General features: G+C 31.9%; 1 protein-coding gene across 4 annotated transcripts in view; it reads right to left on the minus strand.

Annotated features, from left to right (window-relative positions):
• The window catches only part of pain (transient receptor potential cation channel family member painless), a 102,998-nt gene extending 86,753 nt beyond the window's left edge, over positions 1–16,245 (minus strand). Inside the window, exon 1 of one of the 4 annotated variants that reach the window (XM_075310128.1) lies at positions 16,170–16,245. The gene's annotated coding sequence lies outside the window, so the exon portion shown is untranslated. Of the gene's footprint in view, positions 1–8,022; positions 8,045–8,448; positions 8,951–16,169 lie in introns of those variants that run through there. The other 3 variants (XM_075310130.1, XM_075310127.1, XM_075310129.1) reach the window with 3 other exon arrangements.
• Positions 16,246–23,133: the final 6,888 nt, after the last annotated feature.

Genomic DNA, 23,133 nt, shown 5'->3' on the forward strand with positions numbered 1-23,133 from the left:
CATTTTGATAAACAAACTGAATTCAGACTAACGAATAACGTCAATTTATACAGAGCTTTATAGAAGATAATATTGCCGGCAGCAAAAATTTGGGAGGAGTTTATTCATTCATGTACACTTCTGGAAAAATAAAAACAAAATAAAAAGCTAAAAATCGTAAAATCGTAAAATCCAAGTGCAGAATAACTACCATCCTACGTTTGTAGTCAATACAACGAGTATGGGATAATTCATGAAAACAAGTTAACACGATGTAGTGATTAATGTAAAATTTTTTAAGTAGAAGTTTAATGATATATGGATTATTGGCGTATAAATACCCAGCAAAAACAAATTGGAAGTTCTTCTAAAGGCACAACTTTAAAAGCACTTCCAAAAATGTTTTCCCAAAGATGTTCTTTATTTTAACTGCAGAGGAAGTTCGTTTGAGTAAATTTTTTACAACTCGCTTTATTCATATTTTTAATGGGAAATTTAACTTTGTTTTTCAAATAGGCTAAAAACAGATTAAGAATTAACAAAATGATACAAATTATTTAAATTATGCCAAAAAGATGTTAAATCCATTATAGAAAACTTGCTAGTTTTTGATGTCAAACGTTCAAAACAAGCGTTAAATATCACATATTTTCTGAATTCACATCCAAAACACTGCATTCGCATCACACTTAAGAAGTGATGCAAATTCAGTGCAACGGCTACTGAAATGGTGGACATCCGTCCTATGACAAGCCCATGTAAAATTCATCGCTTCTGCGTCAATTTTGCACCATTTCCGGATCCAAAAAGAACATTTTCACTACTTTTTTGGCGACGCTTCTTTTGCTGGGTAGTCACACTCGATTAGATAGAATTTTTAAGACCATATTAAGTTATCCGTCTGCCTATTGTAATATAGGACAGATTTGAGTATTTTCTGAAGGTCCAGACCGAAGATAGGCGACATTAGTCCACAATCTAATATATTCAGATCTCCTGATTTGACTTCGCGAGGACATAGAATCACCAATTCTCATCCGATTTGCCTGAAATGTGAAATCTATATTTATTTTTGTTCCATAAAGGATTAAAAGGAAATATGGCCGATATGGTTCCCATATAGACCTAACACCTGATTTGATTTCGAGAAGCTTTGAGACACTTAGAAATGTCACCAGCTTTACTGACAGGGGATAATCCACTTCTGAAGAACCTTTTTTGGTGTATGGTCGAAACTGGGATTTAACCCATGACACTACACCCAGAGAAGGAATATGATCACCTCAAACATGTTTCAAGAGCACCATGTTACTTTTTCACAGGGACCATGTAGCATTTTTGTCGCGAAAATATTCTTTTCTCGTCAAACATAACATGCTTTCCGAAATAAGATACATAATTTCCGAGAAAAGAACATGGTTTCCGCAAATATGCTATATGTTTTCCGTGAAAAAGTAACATTTTGCTCTTGGAAGTTTTTTTTTGCTAATGGGGAAGTTTTATCTAATAAATTTTAATTTTCATGATCTAGAATAAAGATATGTTGCCTTTAGTGCCCTTTTTTAAGAGTTAATGTTTATAACATAGATGGTCCAATTTTTATATGCGATTAATGGTGGCGGATATTTAAGATTCGACCCGAATTCGGCCGAATTTTCGGTCACATTCTACGTGCAAGAGCAGAAGGCCCCTGTGAATTTTCCTTGTTCTATTTAACTTGTCTTATTTTAAATCCCAACATCTCAAGTTGATCTGCATGATGATATACCTTATATAATGTTCGACTTAGTCCACCTACACTGAAAAAACAGTAAACCCACTAGGAAAAAAATTTTTGGCTAATTTTAGACAATTTTGAGAAAATTTTAACTAATTGTATTACAAACGCCGACATCACGCCAATATCACAAAAATAAGTAAATATTTTTCGACAAATTCAAGAAAATTTATTAGACATAATTAACTTCTTTCAATTGTTAAAGAAAATTTTGTAATTGGAAGGAAAAAAATTGGAATTCAAAATTGCAAGAATGTGTTTAGTGACATACGAAGTTCATGATGGACGCATTTGTAGTAAAATTTGAAAAATTAAGGAAATACTGAACTATTTTGTGGAAGACACGAATTTAGTTAATCTTTATGCTTCATTTGTGTATATTTTTTCCTCGATTTTAGTTCATTTAACTAACGTTCGCAAAAAATTATTAGAGTAAAGGAAACTTTCTCCAAACATAATACTTCCATGAACTAAAATAAAGTTAAATTGGCTTTAGTGAAATAGAGAGTTCACTTTTTTTGAGTGTATGTATGCAAGGCTGGCATGCTAACCATTGCATAACGTAGGCTCCAAATTTGACGTCGGGAACTGTACCATCTGAACCGATCTTATAGGAGAAATCTATGTGATCAAATCCTTCAAAAATTTTCTATTTCATGTTGAGGCTCTCACACTCAAAAAGTTAGACGTAATGAATATTGTATTGATTAAAAAAAAAATTATTTTTAAGGAAAAAATTCACCCTTTTTGAGTTTATGTTTATAACATAAATGGTCCAATATTAATCGATTTCCACCATTTTGCATTCGTAGAAAAAATCTTGCACGGAAGTTTCTTCGAAGTAAATTTTCATGGTGGCGGATATTCACAGGGTAGAATCTTACCCTGTGACTTGGGAGCCACCGTGGTGCAATTGTTAGCATGCCCGCCTTGCATACACAAGGTCGTGGGTTCGATTCCTGCTTCGACCGCACACCAAAAAGTTTTTCAGCGGTGGATTATCCCACTTGAGTAATGCTGGTGACATTTCTGAGGGTTTCAAAGCTTCTCTAAGTGGTTTCACTGCAATGTGGAACGCCGTTCGAACTCTGTCCGTCCATGTTTACTATTTTTGTTTATTGGTATATTATCAAACATTTTTAATCGGTCGCCATTAAAAAAGACATAAGGTATTCTTAAAAACAAAAAAAAAATACAAAAATAATTTATATTGGTAAAGATTAAGATATAGCTTCAAATATATATGTACTTAATAATATCCCACATTAGGAAACAAAAAACTGGTTTGGATTACCATAGAGATTGTGACATTCGATAGTTCTTACTCCTTTTTAATTTAAATTCATATTTTAAGCATTTTATAATTGACACACAATTGTTTTGGTTTCCCCTAATCTACAAGTCAATGCCCATATTCGTAGAAATTTATGAACAGTTTGTCGAAGTTATTTACAATTCTAAAATAAGTTAAAAGTTTACAACTTTTATTGCATATTTGGAAAATACTTTTATATGTGCTTAAAATTATAAAATGACAATTAACCTTTTGATTTTCTTCACTCTTTTGAATCGATCAATTAATTCATTTAAATATTTCTTAATTAATCATATTATAGTAATAGAATGTTTAAGTTTATGACTTTATGCCTTAAATGTTGCTGGTCAGCGACAACGAGTTCTAATGGAGAATGTGAAGACCAAAAACAATTAGCCACTGAAATTATGATTTAATTGTTCACCCTATAAGGTCAACCATGGACGGGGGACTGAACCAGCATTTGAATTTTTGGGACAATAGCCAATGTATATGGTTTCATGTTGGAAGCTACATGGTTTTCTATTAAACTAGCTGTCATACAAGCGGAACGGTTAACAATGGATATGGATAATAACCCAGCGAAAAAAATGTAGCCAAAAATGCCTTGAGAATGTTCGTTTTGGATACGGAAGTGGTGAAAAATCGGATCAGAAGCAATGAATTTTACATAGATCTTTCAGTACACGCAGAGAAGGAATATGATCACCTCAAACATGTTTCAAGAGCAAAATGTTATTTTTGTATGGTGACCATGTAACATGTTTGTCACTAAAATGTTATTTTCTCGTCATAACCTGCTTGCCGAAATCAGATACATGATTTCCGAGAAAATAACATGGTTGCGAAAACCATGTTACATGGTCACCACCCAAAAATAACATTTTGCTCTTAAAACATGTTTGAGGTGATCATATTCCTTCTCTGGGTGTAAAAACTAAGAAAATCCTTAAAAAAATGTTTTCTTTACTTTTTCGGTTAAAATGGGCGGGGTTTTCGCGAGCAATATGTTAGTCTATTGAATTAAAAATTAGAGTTTTTTAAATTAAATTTTTAAGTTAAGTGAGTTAAATTAATATTTTTAAATTAATTCAATATGATTTAATTAATTTTAATTAATGTAAAACAATTGTAAATTTAAATAAAATATGTCCATTATATGATTTGCAAATGTATAGGTATTTTCTGTAAGTTTGTTCATTTAAGAACTTATGTCATTGACAATATTTAATATTCCATTTCAATCTGGTGGGTTGCTTTCCAAAACCATATTTACTCTCTTTTGAATTGGTATCCATTGATACGCTGTGAACAACAATATGTGGTTGGAATTTACCAGAATAGCGGTTGCCAATGCGCCTACTATATTTCTCGACTGCTAAAAAAGGAAATAACCACATGTTTGTGGAAGTCAAGCGGTGTCCCATATTATTATTTATTTTTTTTTTGTGAAAACCAGAAAAGAGTTAGTGTATATATGATGGTGGAACAGTTTCGTCAGTTGTTGATGTTGAGATGAGTTGTTTTTTATGTTTTTTTTATAAATGGAGATTGCATATAAGCGTCATCACATTATTTTAAGATATAAATCTTGGTCACATGACGTCATTGACATGATATATTAGTTCTTGCAGAATTTACGTTTCATTTTTATTGTTTTTTTTTTGGTTTTTTTCATCCATCTTTATCTTAAATTTGCAAGACTTGTATGTACATACATTTAGAGAATCATTAATTAACTTTTTTTTGCCACTTGATTTAATTAACAAAGACATTGGCATATTCACTTTCATTTGTGTTTTGGTTATTTTATTATAAAAAATACGACTTGCAGTTATGAACACAAAAAATTGTTTAAGAAAATAAATTTGATTAATTATACTGTACGAAGCTTTAATGGGCTAATTATTAAAACAAGAAGTGAAGAGATAGGGGAACCATACAAAAATAGGGTGTAAGCATGCATTTGTCAACTAAACCGAATTATAAGCGAATTCAACTTTTGAGTGTGATTATGTTCGTAGTGTAAGTATTTCTGTGAGCGACTTTTACCGAAATTTGTTCGTGAGTATTTCTGAGTAACTCCCCTTCAGTTCTTGGGACTGGTCCCAAACCGGTCATTTCACCTGTCCTTTATAGCCGGTACAGGTCCTTTAACTGGTTAGGTCACCGTTGAAATTAACGTGGGGTTGTCATAGGAAGGATCAATTGACCCCCACATACATACCTACAAACCAATCCTTTAACCGGTTGTTTTCAACCCATCAATTAACCAGTTCAAATAGACATGTTAGAGAGACAGTTCTAAAAAAACAAAATTTTCCACCTGATCAGGAACAGACTATTTGCTTGACTATCGCTCACCCACGACATTTGAATTATTAATCACGCTGTTCATGAGTCATGAATTATCGTAATTCATGATAATTTCGTGCCACGTGTGCACCTCTGCACTGACCCAGGAAAAATGAATTTTCAAAGATAGTTAATTAAAATTTAATTGATTCAAAAAAATTTTTAATTAATACATAAATCAATCACAAAAATTAATAGTATCAATTAATTTTTTAATTGACTTCGGTGATTTATACTATCATTTCTGTGATGTGTGAAATTTCAATTAATAATTAATCGGATCAATTTGTGTGTACATAAAAATGGCTTCTCATATTTATTTACTAACATTGGGCTTCGCCCCAGAGCATTAGATTAATTAAATTCTAAGCCCAGAGATTAGGCTTATAATTAAAAAAAATCCAACAAAAAATGTTTCCAACATAAGCCTTTATATATGGCTCCCAACAAATTTGAAAGATTTGAGATTATATCGCTGATGTAGATCTAAAAAGTAGTGCGGGGTATAATATCGTCGAATTTCCTTACATGTTTTTGTAATAATAACGTAACAATTTAATTAGATGTAGGGCTAAAAGTCACCGGTGCATTGTAAAGGGTGATTCTTTTGAGGTTAGGATTTTCATGCATTAGTATTTGACAGATCACGTGGGATTTCAGACATGGTGTCAAAGAGAAAGATGCTCAGTATGCTTTGACATTTCATCATGAATAGCCGAACGATCTGCCACAACGTCGAATTTTCAGTGAATGGGCCCTAGAAAAGTTGGCAGAAAATCCGTTTTTTTATCGACAAATTTTGTTCAGCGATGAGGCTCATTTCTGGTTGAATGGCTACGTAAATAAGCAAAATTGCCGCATTTGGAGTGAAGAGCAACCAGAAGCCGTTCAAGAACTGCCCATGCATCCCGAAAAATGCACTGTTTGGTGTGGTTTGTACGCTGGTGGAATCATTGGACCGTATTTTTTCAAAGATGCTGTTGGACGCAACGTTACGGTGAATGGCGATCGCTATCGTTCGATGCTAACAAACTTTTTGTTGCCAAAAATGGAAGAACTGAACTTGGTTGACATGTGGTTTCAACAAGATGGCGCTACATGCCACACAGCTCGCGATTCTATGGCCATTTTGAGGGAAAACTTCGGAGAACAATTCATCTCAAGAAATGGACCGGTAAGTTGGCCACCAAGATCATGCGATTTGACGCCTTTAGACTATTTTTTGTGGGGCTACGTCAAGTCTAAAGTCTACAGAAATAAGCCAGCAACTATTCCAGCTTTGGAAGACAACATTTCCGAAGAAATTCGGGCTATTCCGGCCGAAATGCTCGAAAAAGTTGCCCAAAATTGGACTTTCCGAATGGACCACCTAAGACGCAGCCGCGGTCAACATTTAAATGAAATTATCTTCAAAAAGTAAATGTCATGGACCAATCTAACGTTTCAAATAAAGAACCGATGAGATTTTGCAAATTTTATGCGTTTTTTTTTTTTTTAAAAAGTTATCAAGCTCTTAACAAATCACCCTTTACAAGCCATTCACTTTATCGGCTTTGTTTCAGTTGGATAGCTGTTTTAGTGCTGATTTGCGACAACGTATTGTAATGAGTCAGATGGGTCGTTTCTTCAGCACGTTTCTAAATAATGTTCGGCTTTCGGAAGAAAACATATGACAAATCTATAGATATTTCATTGAAAACAGAAAAAAGGTTTACCGAAGTACAAAAACCCGGTTTCAGATTAACCGAAAATGCACTATGTTAGGTTAGGTGGCAGCCCGATGTATCAGGCTCACTTAGACTATTCAGTCCATTGTGATACCACATTGGTGAATTTCTCTCTTATCACTGAGTGCTGCCCGATTCCATGTTAAGCTCAATGACAAGGGACCTCCTTTTTATAGCCGAGTCCGAACGGCGCTTCACATTGCAGTGAAACCACTTAGAGAAGCTTTGGAACCCTCAGAAATGTCACCAGCATTACTGAGGTGGGGTAATCCACCGCTGAAAAACTTTTTGGTGTTCGGTCGAAGCAGGAATCGAACCCACGACCTTGTGTATGCAAGGCGGACATGCTAACCATTGCACCACGGTGGCTTCCTAAAAAATGCACTAAACAAGGTTTTAAAAATTTTTGCATAAACAAAAACTGGTTATTTGGACGCTCTGGTTCAGTTGTCTTAAATCACACGTTTGTTGAATTCTTTCGATCGAGTCACCATATTTTATAAATAATGTTTTTCACGAAAATTCAACAGTCAGTTACGACATACTTTTTATGTCGTCCAAACAGACTGATACTTATTTATAATTTTATTTATAATATGTATAATTTATTTATAAAAAGAGGATTTATCATCAAATGGACCAAATTTAAATCTTTCTAAACTATATCTTAGAAAATCGCAACATTTTAATATTTCTGTTTTTAAATCCAAATAACCAAAAATGGTTAAAACAAAAACTAAACACTTCAAGATGTCAGAAGGACTTTAACAGGCCAATATATTTTATTATTGTAATTATAAAAAAACAAGCTTCACTATTAGCTAATCCAAACACCATGTAAAAAGGGGTAATGCTAAAAAAATATCCACCTCAATGACAAGATAGTTTTTTTTTTCACCACTAAATGAATGGCTGATGTGCGGATTTCAAAAACAAGTTTTACTGTAAAGATTTATTTGCTGCATTTGCAGTTTAGTTTAGAGACTCAAACTTGTTTGAAATTTCGATTTTGGTTTGTGTTTACTGACTTTAAAGAGTTGCAAAAATAATTATTGGTTTAGAGATGAAGGATGTTTTTTTGTTTTTTTTAATTCATTTTGTTTTTTTTTTTATTATTTATTAACAACACTCATATTTTAAATTTAAACATTTATTGCGAATATAAATTTTAGTTTGCATAAACACTTTTTAGTATATAAACGCTGATTTGTTTAATTTTTTATTTTATAATTTTCCACATATTCTTAGAACTGCACTAAAAAAACCACAAAGAATTGCATTTGTATTTAACTAACCATATACAGCACTTGAATGATGACGTTGTTGTTGTTGTTTGAGATGTCTAGGTATATGTTTATTAAATAATTAAATTCAATTACATTTAAGAGGTCACTTTTGTTTAGGCAGTCTTCTTCTTGTCGTATATTAAACGCGCTCAATAACTTTCGACCGTTAACCCGAATCGTGTACGATATGCAAGCGTTTTAAACTACAACTAAAACGATCGTGACTCAAAATAAAAACGGCAGGCAAGCTACACAAACATTTTGTAACGAGTATATCTATCTTCCCTTCGATAATCGTTGGCATCTAAGAGAGTTTGTTTTTGTTGTTCAATGGGATTTGAAGAGAACAAATTTTATGTACTTTCAGCTAGTGATACATGCTGCCGGTTGGTCGATGAGTGTTGGCGTTAACACTTAGTACGTTTATCCTAATATTATCACTCTTTAGATATTTTTATATTTATTTGTATGCGTATGTGTGGGTGTGCTCTTAAGAAATCATATCGAAAGAATTATATTTGTTTACATGATCTACCCACATATACATACTAAGGAGTATCCGAAAAATAATATTCCCCCATGTTTCAGCAATTGCTATGAAAATCATAAAACTTGTATACAAATACAGTCGAAGCTCGGTTTAACGAACGATATAATGTCAGGCCCTTTCGTATTTTAGAATATTAAATATTATTTCGTAGTTTTTTTTTACAAGGTGGGTAAAATTCATATTTATTCATTATTACTTTAAATAATCCTTAAAAACTGATGAACTTCATATATCTACGTTAGGTTAGATTGAAAAGAGGATCGAAGATTCGCTGTCATATACGAGGGCAGTTCGGAAACTTCTTAGCCTAGCACAAAAAGCGCGGTATAAACAGAAAAAAAGTTAAGTGTTTTGGAAACTTCCATCTCTGTTATGATCACATGTTAAATGTTGTTTCGATCTGTCAACTCCTTCATATAGAAACAGGTGTTCAAAAAAGACGCATCCGCAATTTTTATACCCTTCACCACTACTGTGGTACAGGGTGTAATAAGTTTGTGCATTTGTATATAACGCCAAGAAGGAGTAATCATAGACCAACCTTTTAGTATACGGAGCGGCTTAGAATTAAATTCTGAGTCGATTTAGCGATGTCCGTCTGTCTGTCTGTCTGTTGATGTATTTTTGTGTGCAAAGTACAGCTCGCAGTTTTAGTCCGATTGTCCAAAAATTTGGTATAGGGTCCTGTCTCGGCTCAAAGACGATCACTATTGATTTTGGAAAAAATCGGTTCAGGTTTATATATAGCTGCCATATATATTTTTCACCGATCTGGTCATAATTGGCGTGTATATCAACCGATCTTCCTCAAATTCCGTACATCCGAATATTTTCTCGAAAAACTTGCAAAATATTAGCCAAATCGGTTCAGATTTAGATATAGCTCCCATACATAGCTTTCGCCCGATTTACACTCAATTGCCCACAGAAGCCAATTTTTTGCTCCGATTTAGCTGAAATTTTGCACAGGGAGTAGAATTAGCATTGTAGCTATGCGTGCCAAATTTGGTTGAAATCGGTTCAGATTTAGATATATCTCCCATATATAGCTTTCGCCCGATTTACACTCATATGACCGTAGAGGCCAATTTTTAACTCCGATTTAGTTGAAATTTTACACAGGGAGTAGAATTAGCATTGTAGCTATGCGTGCCAAATTTGGTTGAAATCGGTTCAAATTTATATATAGCTCCCATATATATGTTTTTCTGATTTCAACAAAAATGGTCAAAATACCAACATTTTCCTTGTAAAATCGCCACTGCTTAGTCGAAAAGTTATAAAAATGACTCTAATTTTCCTAAACTTCTAATACATATATATCGAGCGATAAATCATAAATAAACTTTTTCGAAGTTTCCTTACAATTGCTTCAGATTTAAATGTTTCCCATATTTTTTTACTAAAATTGTGTTCCACCCTAGTGCATTAGCCAACTTAAATTTTGAGTCTATAGATTTTGTAAAAGTCTATCAAATTCTGTCCAAATCGAGTGATATTTAAATATATGTATTTGGGACAAACCTTTATATATAGCACCCAACACATTTGACGGATGTGATATGGTATCGAAAATTTAGATCTACAAAGTTTTGCAGGGTATAATATAGTCGGCCCCGCCCGACTATATTATATTATGAAAGTGCTCCTTCATATGCAACAGTAAAAAATTGGGTTGCTGAATTTAAACGTGGTCGTACAAGCATTGAAGATGAACCACGTAGTGGACGTCCAAAAACAGCAACAACAACAGAAATTGTAGCCAAAGAGCATGATATGGTAATAAATGATCGACGAATAAAAGTGCGTGAAAATGCTAATATCATGGCCATCTCCAATGATCGAGTCCATTTAATTTTGCATGAAGAACTACAGATGAAAGCGCATTTGTTAACAGTCGATCAAAAACGCATAAGAATGAACATTTCTCAAGCTTGTTTGGATCGTTTTAAGCGAAATAAAATGGATTTTAAGCGTCGTTTCATAACTGTTGATGAGACATGGATCCACCACTATACTCCATAGACAAAATAACAATCCAAACAATAGACTGAAGCTGGAGGAAGTGCCCCAAAGAAGGCAAAAACAATTTAATCGGCTGGTAAGGTTATGGCAACGGTTTTTGGGACTTCAAAGGTATTTTATTCATTGACTATCTGCAAAAGGGTAAAACAATACATTCAGAGTACTATTGCAATAGTTTGGATCAATTAAATATACAAATTCGAGAAAAACGTTTTGGCTTACAACATAAAAAAAAAATAATTTTTCATCAAGACAAAGCACCAGCGCACAAGAGTTTTTTTAACAATGGCTAAAATCAACGAATTAAAGTACGAGTTGCTTGACCACCCACCTTATTCTCCTGATTTAGCTCCCAGTGACTTTTACTTGTTCCCAAATCTAAAAAAATTAATTGCTGGCAAGCGTTTTACCTCAAATGAAGATGCAATTACAGTTGTAAACCACTATTTTGAAGACCTTGAGGAAAACTATTTTAATCAAAGGATAGAATTGCTATAAAAGCGTTGGTCTAGGTGGTAGGCGTTGGTTAGGTGGTAGCCCGATATATCAGGCTCACTTAGACTATTCAGTTCATTGTGATACCACATTGGAGAACTTCTCTCTTATCACTGAGTGCTGCCCGATTCCATGTTAAGCTCAATGACAAGGGACCTCCTTTTTATAGCCGAGTCCGAACGGCGTTCCACATTCCAGTGAAACCACTTAGAGAAGCTTTGAAACCCTCAGAAATGTCACCAGCATTACTGAGGTGGGATAATCCACCGCTGAAAAACTTTTTGGTGTTCGGTCGAAGCAGGAATCGAACCCACGACCTTGTGTATGCAAGGCGGGCATGCTAACCATTGCACCACGGTGGCTCCGCGTTGGACTAAGTGTATTGAAGTTTCAGGAGATTATATTGAACAAGTATATACGGCCGTAAGTTCGGCCAGGCCGAATCTTATGTACCCTCCACCATGGATTGCGTAGGAACTTCTACTAAAGGCTGTCATCCACAATCGAATTACTTACGTTGCGATAACACTTGCCGATGGCAAGGTATCGTAAAACTTTTTAACACTGTCTTCTAAATTGTAAGTTAGTCCATAAGGGGTATATATTAAACAAAAAAAGGCCGATTAAATACGTATATAATTCAGTTTAACAAAATTTTCTATAGAAATAAAATTTTGACAAAATTTTCTATAGAAATAAAATGTTGACAAAATTTTCTATGGAAGTAAAATGTTGACAAAATTTTCTATAGCAATAAAATTTTGACAAAATTTTCTATAGAAATAAAATGTTGACAAAATTTTCTATAGAAATAAAATGTTGACAAAATGTTCTATAGAAATAAAATGTTGACAAAATTGTCTATAGAAATAAAATGTTGACAAAATTTTCTACAGAAATAAATTTTTTACAAAATTTTCTATAGAAATAAAATTTTGACAAAATTTTCTATGGAAATAAAATGTTGACAAACATTGCTATAGAAATAAACTTTTTACAAAACTTTCTATAGAAATGAAATTTTGACAAGACTTTCTATAGTAATAAAATTTGACAATTTTTACATAGCTGTTAGAGGCCATATACTAACGAAATGTACCAAATTTCAACCGCATCGGATGACTTTTGCTCCTCCAAGAGGCTCCGGAGGTCAAATCTGGGGATCGGTTTATATGGGAGCTATATATAATTATGGACCGATATGGACCAATTTTTGCATGGTTGTTAGAGACCATATACTAACACCACGTAATAAATTTCAATTGGATCGGATGAATTTTGCTCATCCAAGAGGCTCCAGAGTTCAAATCTGGGAATCGGTTTATATGGGAGCTATATATAATTATGGACCGATATGGACCAATTTTGCATGCTTGTTAGAGACCGTATACTAACATCAGGTACCCAATTTCAAACGGATCGGATGAATTTTGCCCCTCCAAGAGGCTCCGGAGGTCAAATCTGGGGATCGGTTTATATGGGAGCTATATATAATTATGGACCGATATGGACCAATTTTTGCATGGTTGTTAGAGACCGTATACTAACATCAGGTACCAAATTTCAACCGGATCGGGTGAATTTTGCCCCTCCAAGAGGCTCCGGAGGTCAAATCTGGGGATCGGTTTATATGGGGGCTATATATAATTATGGACCGATATGGACCAATTTTTGCATGGTTGTTAGAGACCGTATACTTAGACCACGTACCAAATTTCAACCGGATCGGATGAATTTTGCTGCTCCGGAAGGCTCCGCAAGCCAAATTTGGGGATCGGTTTATATGGGGGCTATACGTAAACGTGGGCCGATATGGCCCATTTGCAATACCATCCGACCTACATCAATAACAACTACTTGTGCCAAGTTTCAAGTCGATAGCTAGTTTCGTTCGGAAGTTAGCGTGATTTCCACAGACGGACGGACAGCCGGACAGACGGACAGACGGACAGACGGACGGACGGACGGACATGCTTAGGTCGACTCAGAATTTCACCACGACCCAGAATATATATACTTTATGGGGTCTTAGAGCAATATTTCGATGTGTTACAAACGGAATGACAAAGTTAATATACCCCCATCCTATGGTGGAGGGTATAAAAATAAAAATATTTTTGAAAAACTAACTATTCTCTTTCATTGATAGGCTAAGAAGTTTCCGAACCGCCCTCGTACTATATACACCCATGTCAATATTTGTGTGCTCTAACTTCTTAGACGAAGTGCCTAATTTGTTTCCAGTACCCGGTTTCAAGATGGGCATGGCATAGGTAGTCTTCATAGTAACATCTTCCTCAATCGTCAACGCTAGATTACCGTTTCGACCGAGCACCAAAAAAAGGTTTTCAGCTGTAGTTTATCCCTCTCACTAATGTTGTCGATATTCCTGAGTATTTCATAGTTTATCTTCAGCTATAAGAAGGAGGTTCCTTGTAATTGAGCTAAATATAGAATCGGGTAGCACTAATTAATAAGAGTATAATTCACCACCCATCCAACTGGCGATCCTACGAAAATTTGGTGCATATTGTCACTAACGGACCTATTACAAGAATAGTCCAGTTTGTCGCAACTTTCATATAATTTATTGATTTCTATACTCTCTTGATTTTAAAATGTCATTTGTTCTAGACATTTACCTATGGGTCAACATATTCCAAAAGTTGTTCTTTCTGGTGCAATTGGGATGATCAAAATAATACCGGTTCCTAGGGTTTGTCCAAGACTGATTCATAAGGACCTGTCTAGTCCTACTAAGTTTTCCCAGGTCATGTACTTTGGAATGAGTCCAAGTCGTGTCCTGCAGTGTATATTTAACCCCCGTCAATAAAAAAACTCGTGTTAAAGTGATCGGTCCCTCCTATAGGTTTGGTTAGGTGGCAGCCCGATGTATCAGGCTCACTTAGACTATTGGGACTGGTCTATTCACACCTACTTTGTGGACATTTCCTAAGGACTTAAGCAATTCTAATAATCATAAAATATTGCTGATTTTTGTTGTTTATTTTCTTAAATAAGAACATTTTCATTAAATCGAACCTAAATTTTGTTCAACCGTTTGTTATTTAGAATACTCAATGTTAAGAATTTAGACGTTCGTTAAATTGGATTTTCGCTAAATGGGATATTCGTTAAACAGAGCTTCGACAGTATGTACAATTTGGTGTCGAAAACATAGTACACTGAAAAAAAGCATACTCGGTTCCAAAGATTTTGTCTTTACTTTAAAAAATTTGGTATTGATTCCGAGCCAAAGAAGCGGAGAAAGGATACTTTTAAGACACAATTCTCTTTTAAATTTAGGTTTTGTGTACTTGCTTCTAGGAAGCAAATTTTAATTTTTCGCTTTCTCAGCTTTTTTTCTTCATATGCTATAAAAGTCCTTTAAAAAATTATGAATTTATGCTATTTATATTTATAATTAGAAATTATGCTATGTTTGAAGTAAAAAACTTCTTTAAAATAAAGTTTTGAAAACCATGTCCTATACTTGAACGATTTTTTGCTTTGTAGTCAAGATGCAGAAAGACAACAAATTTAAAGACAATTTCATTAAATTTAAAGAATTTTTCTGAATTATTAAAGTCACGTTGACCTTAGCCTATAAATTTTTTCTTTCATGTTAAGATACCCATTTTTAAGTCAAATCACTTAATTATAAGGACAATACGACTTCATTGAAAATTTTATCGAAATGCGTCTTCTATGCTAAGCAAAATTTGTATTCGTATTTTAAAGACATGAAATCTTTGACCTCACGACAATATTTTTTTCAGTGTAGTAAGAATTTGTTAAGTTTAGCCAATATGTCTTCAGGGAATAATAAGTTTTATCTGCGTGAAAATACGCTTATCAGAAATATTGTCTCTAAACTCATTATGTATATACTCGAACACAAATGAAATGAAATTAAATTTCAGGCCAATAATGTTTTCATTTGTTGATAATGGATGGCCACTTAAAAGCAAATAAATGTTTGTTTATAAAAAGAAAAAAATCCGTAGTTAGACTAACAATAAATTTAACTTATTTTTATTGCACAAAAATATTTGTTTGTAATTAAAAGTTTTATTATTTTTTTTTCGAAATTTTCCACAGCTTAATGAATTTTTGTTTGTTTGATGTCTCAAACATTTTATGAAGTAAAGTTCAATGACCGTACACATTAGTTCAATATGAACTAAGGTAAAACAAAATTTTCGACTACTTCCGAAAATAGTAAGAATGAACTACTGTATGGTTAAAATGGTCATGATTTGGCGCCAATGATTTTCTTCTTTACTTTTAGTACTTTTTTTTAAATGTTGTATCGTAGACAGTCAACGTTTGTCACAAAAAGTCTATGCTTTTCTTCCAAACAAAGCGAAAACCAAATGATAAACGAGGGTCACTAAAACTAGTTTGAAATTTCAATTTTGTTTTGTTTCTGCTGTCATCAAAGAATTGCAAATATGTATAATGATGGTGTAGATGTTGAAGGAATTGTTTTTTTTTACATCCACGGAAGGTTAACACTTAATTTTCAAAATTTTAACATTTATTCTCAAGTAGATTCAAATTTTATTTTTCATAAACATTTTTAGCAAATAACCGTTAGCTATTTTTTTATGTTCTACATTAAGAACTGCCTTTGTATTTAACTAATCATATAACGCACTTGTATGATGACATTGTAGACATTTATGAAGAAATTTAATTCAATTAAAAGCCCACTCAATTACATTTAAGCGCCCGTAGTGCATGCGTTATAAACCACAACTAAAACGATCGTGACTCAAACGAAAAACCGCAGCCAGTCGCACAAGTATTTTGTAACGAGTATATCTTCTCGCTGTGATTATCTTTGGCAATTAAGAGAGTTTGTGTTTTGTTCAATGGGATTTAAAGAGAAACACTTTCATGTGCAATACTTTTCGTGATACATACTGCCGCTTGTTTGATGAATGTTGGCGTTAAGACTTGAAATGGTCACCCTAACATAATAGCTTTGTCGATATTTTCTCTTTAGATTTATTTGTATGTCAGGGTTGCCATTTTGCCAAAATTGGTCCAAAAAAACTTTAATTTATAAATTTGGTACGATGCACATTGGGCCAAATGACCGAACTCTCACGCATAAAATCAATTTTTGAACTTGTGAAAATTAAATATTTGGTGGTACGAAAGAGTTGACAACACATTACGAAAAACAAATCCAAAATGGTAAAACAATATGGCAACCCGTTTGGCCGTCTCAGGCCGACGAAGTGGCAACTCTTTGCCATTGATTTTTTTCTTGAATTCATAGTTTAGCAAGGTGCTTTAGAGATTTTGCTGGTAAAAAAAAAAAGTTTTTAAAGTTATAAACTTAATTTAAAATGTAAAATTTAAGTCAAAGTATGTACTTTTAGTAAAAATTAACAGCGATGGTAAATATTGTTTGGTTGTTTAAGAAAAATGTGTGACAAAAAGCATATTTTTTCTTTGCTAAATATAATGTATGTCCCATGTTTTCTGGAGTAGAACTTACTATATTGGAACGTATTGGTTGAGTTTTATACTGCGTTAGAAAGGTTGAGATGTTGTCTTTCTTGCAAACATAAATTTGTCTGCTTATAAGTGCTAATAAAGCTACCCTGTTATAATTATGGTGTTACAATCAAAACGCAGAAATTGTTAAATATTGGATAGAAAACAACTCCCAGTGCTGTAATAATAATGCAAAAACATTAAAAAGTCATAAGTCTACCATCAAGAAAAAAGTAAAATAATTGTGCAGGGAAATAGAATGAAGTAGCGTTACTTTGTTTAGTAGAAACATCTGGACAAAACAATGGTAACGAATGAGAAATTTAGGTAAATCTGCAATATCTACCATATCATTAATAATAGGTATATAAAATAAAATGTCGTCCTGGGTGTCTTACTGCAACTGATTCGTCGATACAAGTTCAGTTACAAAATATGCTTAATCATAAAGCTAATATTTACATATAGACTTACATATAGCAGAGTGTCAAGGTAGTGACACGTACAGAAGTAATATGATCACTGCAAACATGTTTCAAGAACAAAATGTTATTTTTTTAACGAATATGTTCCCATTTCAACATAGTGTTGCAGAAATGATGGTATTTGAAACTTTTAGCTAAAATGAGCGATTGAATTAAACTAAAATTGCTGAAATCATATACACTTTAAGGCAGTGATCAAGATGGAGTAACAGTGAGCATCAGTTCTAATCTAGATTTTCGGTTTCCAATGTTACTACATATTGAAATATTTGATTTGGTGTATGATAAATGTGGTTGAGATACATCCTACACTAGAAAGTGGGCGTGGCAGTGGCCGGATCGGTCCGAAATGTTGATTATACTTTATTCTCATCCCCAGTGGTACATGTACAAAAATTTAGAGCTCTAAGCGATACCTTTGGGTTGAAATACGCCCTTTATTTTAAAGTGGGCGTGGAAATGGGCGGATCGGTCCAAATTTTTTATCATAATTTATTCTCATCCCCAGTGGTACATGTACAAAATTTCAGAGCTCTAGGCGCTTCCTTTGGGTTGAAATAGGCCTTCATTTTAAAGTGGGCGTGGCAGTGGGCGGATCGGTCCAAAATTTTAATCGTACTTTATTCTCATCCCCAGTGGTATATGTACAAAATTTCAGAGCTCTGGGTGTTTCCGTTGATTTAATGCGTCAAAAACCTGTCATTTGGCCCACTGTGCGATGGTCGGACCAAATGGCATTTTTTGGTTGACTTTGGTCCATTTTCGTCAAATCAATAAATTTTTCAACATTTTCTATAGAAATAATATTTTAATAAAATTTTTGGCTAAATTTTCTATAGAAATAAAATTTTGACAGAATTTCCTAAAGAAATATCTTGACAAAATTTTTCTATAGAAATGAAATTTTGACAAAATTTTCTAATGAACAAAAATTTTTACAAAATTTTCTAATGGACAAAAATTTTGACAAAATTTTCTACAGAAATAAAATTTTGACAAAATCTTCCATAGAAATAAAATTTTGACAAAATTTTCCATAGAAATTTTTTTTTTTTATTTTATTTCTATAGAAAATTTTGTCAAAATTTTATTTCTATAGAAAATTTTGACAAAATTTTTCTATAGAAATAAAATTTTGACAAAATTTTCGTTAGAAATAAAATTTTGACAAAATTTTCTATTGAAATAATATTTTGACAAAATTTTCTATAAAAATTAAAATTTGACAAAATTTTCTATAGAAATAAAATTTTGACAAAATTTTCTATAGAAATAAAATTTTGACAAAATTTTCTATAGAAATAAAATTTTCTATAGAAATAAAATTTTGACAAAATTTTCTATAGAAATAAAATTTTGACAAAATTTTCTATAGAAATAAAATTTTGACAAAATTTTCTATAGAAATAAAATTTTGACAAAATTTTCTATAGAAATAAAATTTTGACAAAATTTTCTATAGAAATAACATTTTGACAAAATTTTCTATAGAAATAAAATATTGACAACATTTTCTGTAGAAATAAATTTTTGACAAAATTTTCTATAGAAGTAAAATTTTGACTGAATTTCCTAAAGAAATTAAATTTTGACAAATTTTTTCTATAGAAATAAAATTTTGTCAAATGTTCTATAGAAATAAAATATTTTACGAACAAATTTACGATAAATAAAATTTTCACAAGATCTTCTATAGAAATAAAATTTGTACAAAATTTTCTACATAAATAAAATTTTGTCAAAATTTTCTATACAAATAACAAATGACAAATAGAAATAAAAATTTGACAAAATTTTCTATTAGGGTAAAATTTTGACTTATTAACTTATTAAAATTTTAACTTTTAAATTATATTAATTTAATTTGGAAAAATATTGGTCCAAAATAAAAATTCATTGTGGCAACGCTGTTGTATGTGTTTTCGTTTTTCTTGAAATTTTATTGGCAGCCCTGCCCTGGAACGGTTATTTACGTCTGAGATACGTATTCGTTTTTTAGTTTTTCGCTCTCCCTCATGAAAATGAGTACCGAAAATGTGAATTTTTTGTTACACAATAAATAAAAGTTTAGCCAAAAAAGTGTCTAAATGAGAAGGATTTGTATATAGGATCGCTCTCCCTCATGAAAATGAGTACCGAAAATGTGAATTTTTTGTTACACAATAAATAAAAGTTTAGCCAAAAAAGTGTCTAAATGAGAAGGATTTGTATATAGGATCGATGTAAGTACAAACATTTAAAACAAAACTCCACAAATTTTGTACAGACGTATGGTTAGCTTATCCGTGACTTTCAGTAGGTTAAGCTTCCTAAGGTTAAGTATATTTATATTATTATTATAATCAATTTGAAAGAATTCTTTTTGTTTACATGATATACCCTTATACATATACAAATTATAAAGCATCCGAAAAATAAACATAATGAATTTGTGAATGTTGAAATGGAAGCTAAACACTTATCCAGTATGAGAAATCGATATTGTGCAAGCATCTTAAAAGACCCTGTACAGTAGCCAGTACTACAAATGCTTTTTTCCAAAATTGAACAAGTAGAATCTACGTCATTACTAAACAAGGAACCATAACCGAATGAACAACACTGAAAAAATATTGTTAAACAAATTCGAGTCCCTAAAATTGGAATGCTTAGCATAGAGGATGCATTTCTCCGATAAAAAAATTCTCTTATTTGTCCAAAAGTCGGTACACTTTTCTATGAAGTCCTTATAATTAAGTGATTCGCTATAAAATTTGGTATCTTTGTTTGACTAAGGCCAACTTGACTTTAAAACATTCTGAAAAACTTATGAAAATTAGTGAAATCGTCTCTAAATTTCTTGACTTTTGTATCTAGATAGGGTTGCCAGCATTGGGAATTTCTTCAAATTGGGATATTTTTCTGTGGATGGGGACAAAAATTTGCTATTGGGGACTTGTGGAGTTGGTGGGGATGTTTGGGAATTTTTGTGGGGATTTTTTGATGTGGACTAAATATTCCATAAATATACAAATTATGAAGAATGATCTCCTTCACATTGATCTACCTCCCAATTTTATTAAAAAGTAAATTTTCGTTTATAAATACATTGTGAATGAACTCCCATTTTCAGAAGACGAGTGTTGTGTATCGAAATCTTGATCGTATTGCAGATCGAAAGCTGCATGTAAAAATAAGAAATATATTTAGGAATTGGTTAGTAGGCTATTTGTATGTATTTCTTGCAAAAGCATTGATGGCTGTTTTATGGTATGTTGATGAAATTGTTTAAAACCCTTAAAAAAGATCTTTATTGTATTAAAAATGAAAAAATTTTGATAAATTTGTAACATAATAAACATTAGCACCTAAGGGTATCGACATAATCTTTGATGAATTTCTTTAACGAATTTCTATACAGTTCTAACACTGTATGCATTAAAAGACTTTAGTTTTTTTTTTTTTTTGTAATATCGAATAATTTACTGTGAGGAATAAGATAAATAATAGAAAAGTAGTAAAATGTAGAATTATTAACGGATAAACTTGTAGAAAACTAACTGTTGAAGCAAATATGAGAGTTATATGTCAATAGACAAAAATAAAACAACGCCATCTGTGGTGTTTAGAGAAATTACATTGTTGTTAATTACAGCAAGGACAAGAACCAAAACAACACATTTTAGCTCCAAACCTCACATTAATGCATCGATTGGTAACACTTTAACGACCCCTAAACAGAAAAGCAAATAAAAGCGGTGGCAGGGATGTAATCGTAGTCAATAGAGTAGTCATCACTATCTTATTTAAAAAATTGTTAACCATTCCAAAGTTATTGGTGCCACTACACCGATTAACTTAGAAAAAAACTTAAGGAAAAGTTATTTAAAATATTTTTTAACGGATATGATTAATAGTAAAATATTGCATTTTATTTACTTAATAACTATCATAAAAACTTTACTGAATTGATAGTGACAGAGACTAAAGCCGCCGATTTTAGCCGACGCCGACCATGTTTTTGCCAGTCGATGCCGCCTCCGAATATGTCGACCAGGGTAGCCAGGGTCTGATCGGACAAGAATTGATCCAAAAAATTATTAATTTTTAAATTTGGTCCGATGGTCGGACCAAATGGAATTTGGTTGATTTTGGTCCATTTTCGTCAAATTGGTAATTTTTTTTTAAATGTTCTATAGAAATAAAATTTGGACAAAAAATTCTATGGAAATAAAATTTCAAAAAAAAAAAAAAAATTCAATAGAAACATTTTTTTTTTTTTTTTGTAAATTTTCTATAAAAAAATTTGGACACAATTTTGTACAGAAATAAAATTGACAAAAAAATGTAACATATAACTACTACATTATTCAAGAATTTTGTACAGGAAGAAAAATTTGTAAAAATTTTATATAGAAATAAAATTTGGACAAAATTTTCTATAGAAATAAACTTTTGACAAAATTTTCTATAGAAATACAATTTTCATAAAATTTACTACAGAAATAAAATTTGGACAAAATTTTCTATAGAAATAAAATTTGGACAAAATTTTCTATAGAAATGAAATTTTGACAAAATTTTCTATGGAAATAAAATGTTAACAAAATTTTCTATAGAAATGAAATTTTGACAAAATTTTCTTTAGAAATAAAATTTTGACAAAATTTTCTATAGAAATAAAATTTTGACAATATTTTCTATAGAAATAAAATTTTGACAAAATTTTCTATAAGAATAAATAGAAATAAAAAATTTTATAAAATTTTCTATCGAAGTAAAATTTTGGAAAATTTTAACTATCAAATTATATTAATTTAATTTGGACATATGGTCCGTTGGTACGAGTTTTGGTCCAATGTCGGAAAAATGTAAATCAAAATTTCATTGTGGCAACGCTGATGTCGACCCATTACGACCACGGTTGCCATCAGGGCTATGCAAAATTTATACGACTCCGGCTCCGACTCCAGCAAAATCTTCAGACTCCGACTCCAAGACTCCGACTCCGGGTCCATAGCCCTGGTTGCCATAGTTGGTAGAATTCTATCAAATGGTAGATTTTTTACTGTTTGGAAGTCTTATTTTGCAAAACATTCCCCTCCAACTACAAAAATAAAATTTTGACAAACTTATTCTGTAAAAATAAATTTTGACAAACTTTTCTAACAAAATAAAATTTTGACAAAATTTTCTATAAAGATAAAATTTTGACCAAAAATTTCTTTAAAAATAAAATTTTGACAAAATTTTCGATAGAAATAAATTTTGAAAAAATTTTCGTTAGAAATAAAATTTTGACAAAACAAAAAAAAAAATATAAAAACTTTAAAATAACCACAAAAATATATAAAAAGAAAGATTTTTTCCCTAAAAAATTAAAGGAAGAAAAATTTAGGTTAGTTTTAGCAAATTTAGATTATTTTTAGAAAATGTTAACTGAATAGTACTACAAGCGCTGACATCACGCCGATATCACAAAAAAAGTAAATATTTTTCGACAAATTCAATAAAATTTATTAGAGTTAATTAATGTTTTTTCATTTATTAAAGAACATTTTGCAGTTATTAAAGAAAATTTTGCAGTTTGAAGGAAAAAATTGGAGTTCAAAATTTAAAGAATGTCTTAAGTGCCATACAAAGTTCATG

The sequence above is a fragment of the Haematobia irritans genome, chromosome 5 (genome assembly GCF_050003625.1).
Source record: "Haematobia irritans isolate KBUSLIRL chromosome 5, ASM5000362v1, whole genome shotgun sequence".
NCBI classification, from domain to species: Eukaryota; Metazoa; Arthropoda; class Insecta; order Diptera; family Muscidae; genus Haematobia; species Haematobia irritans.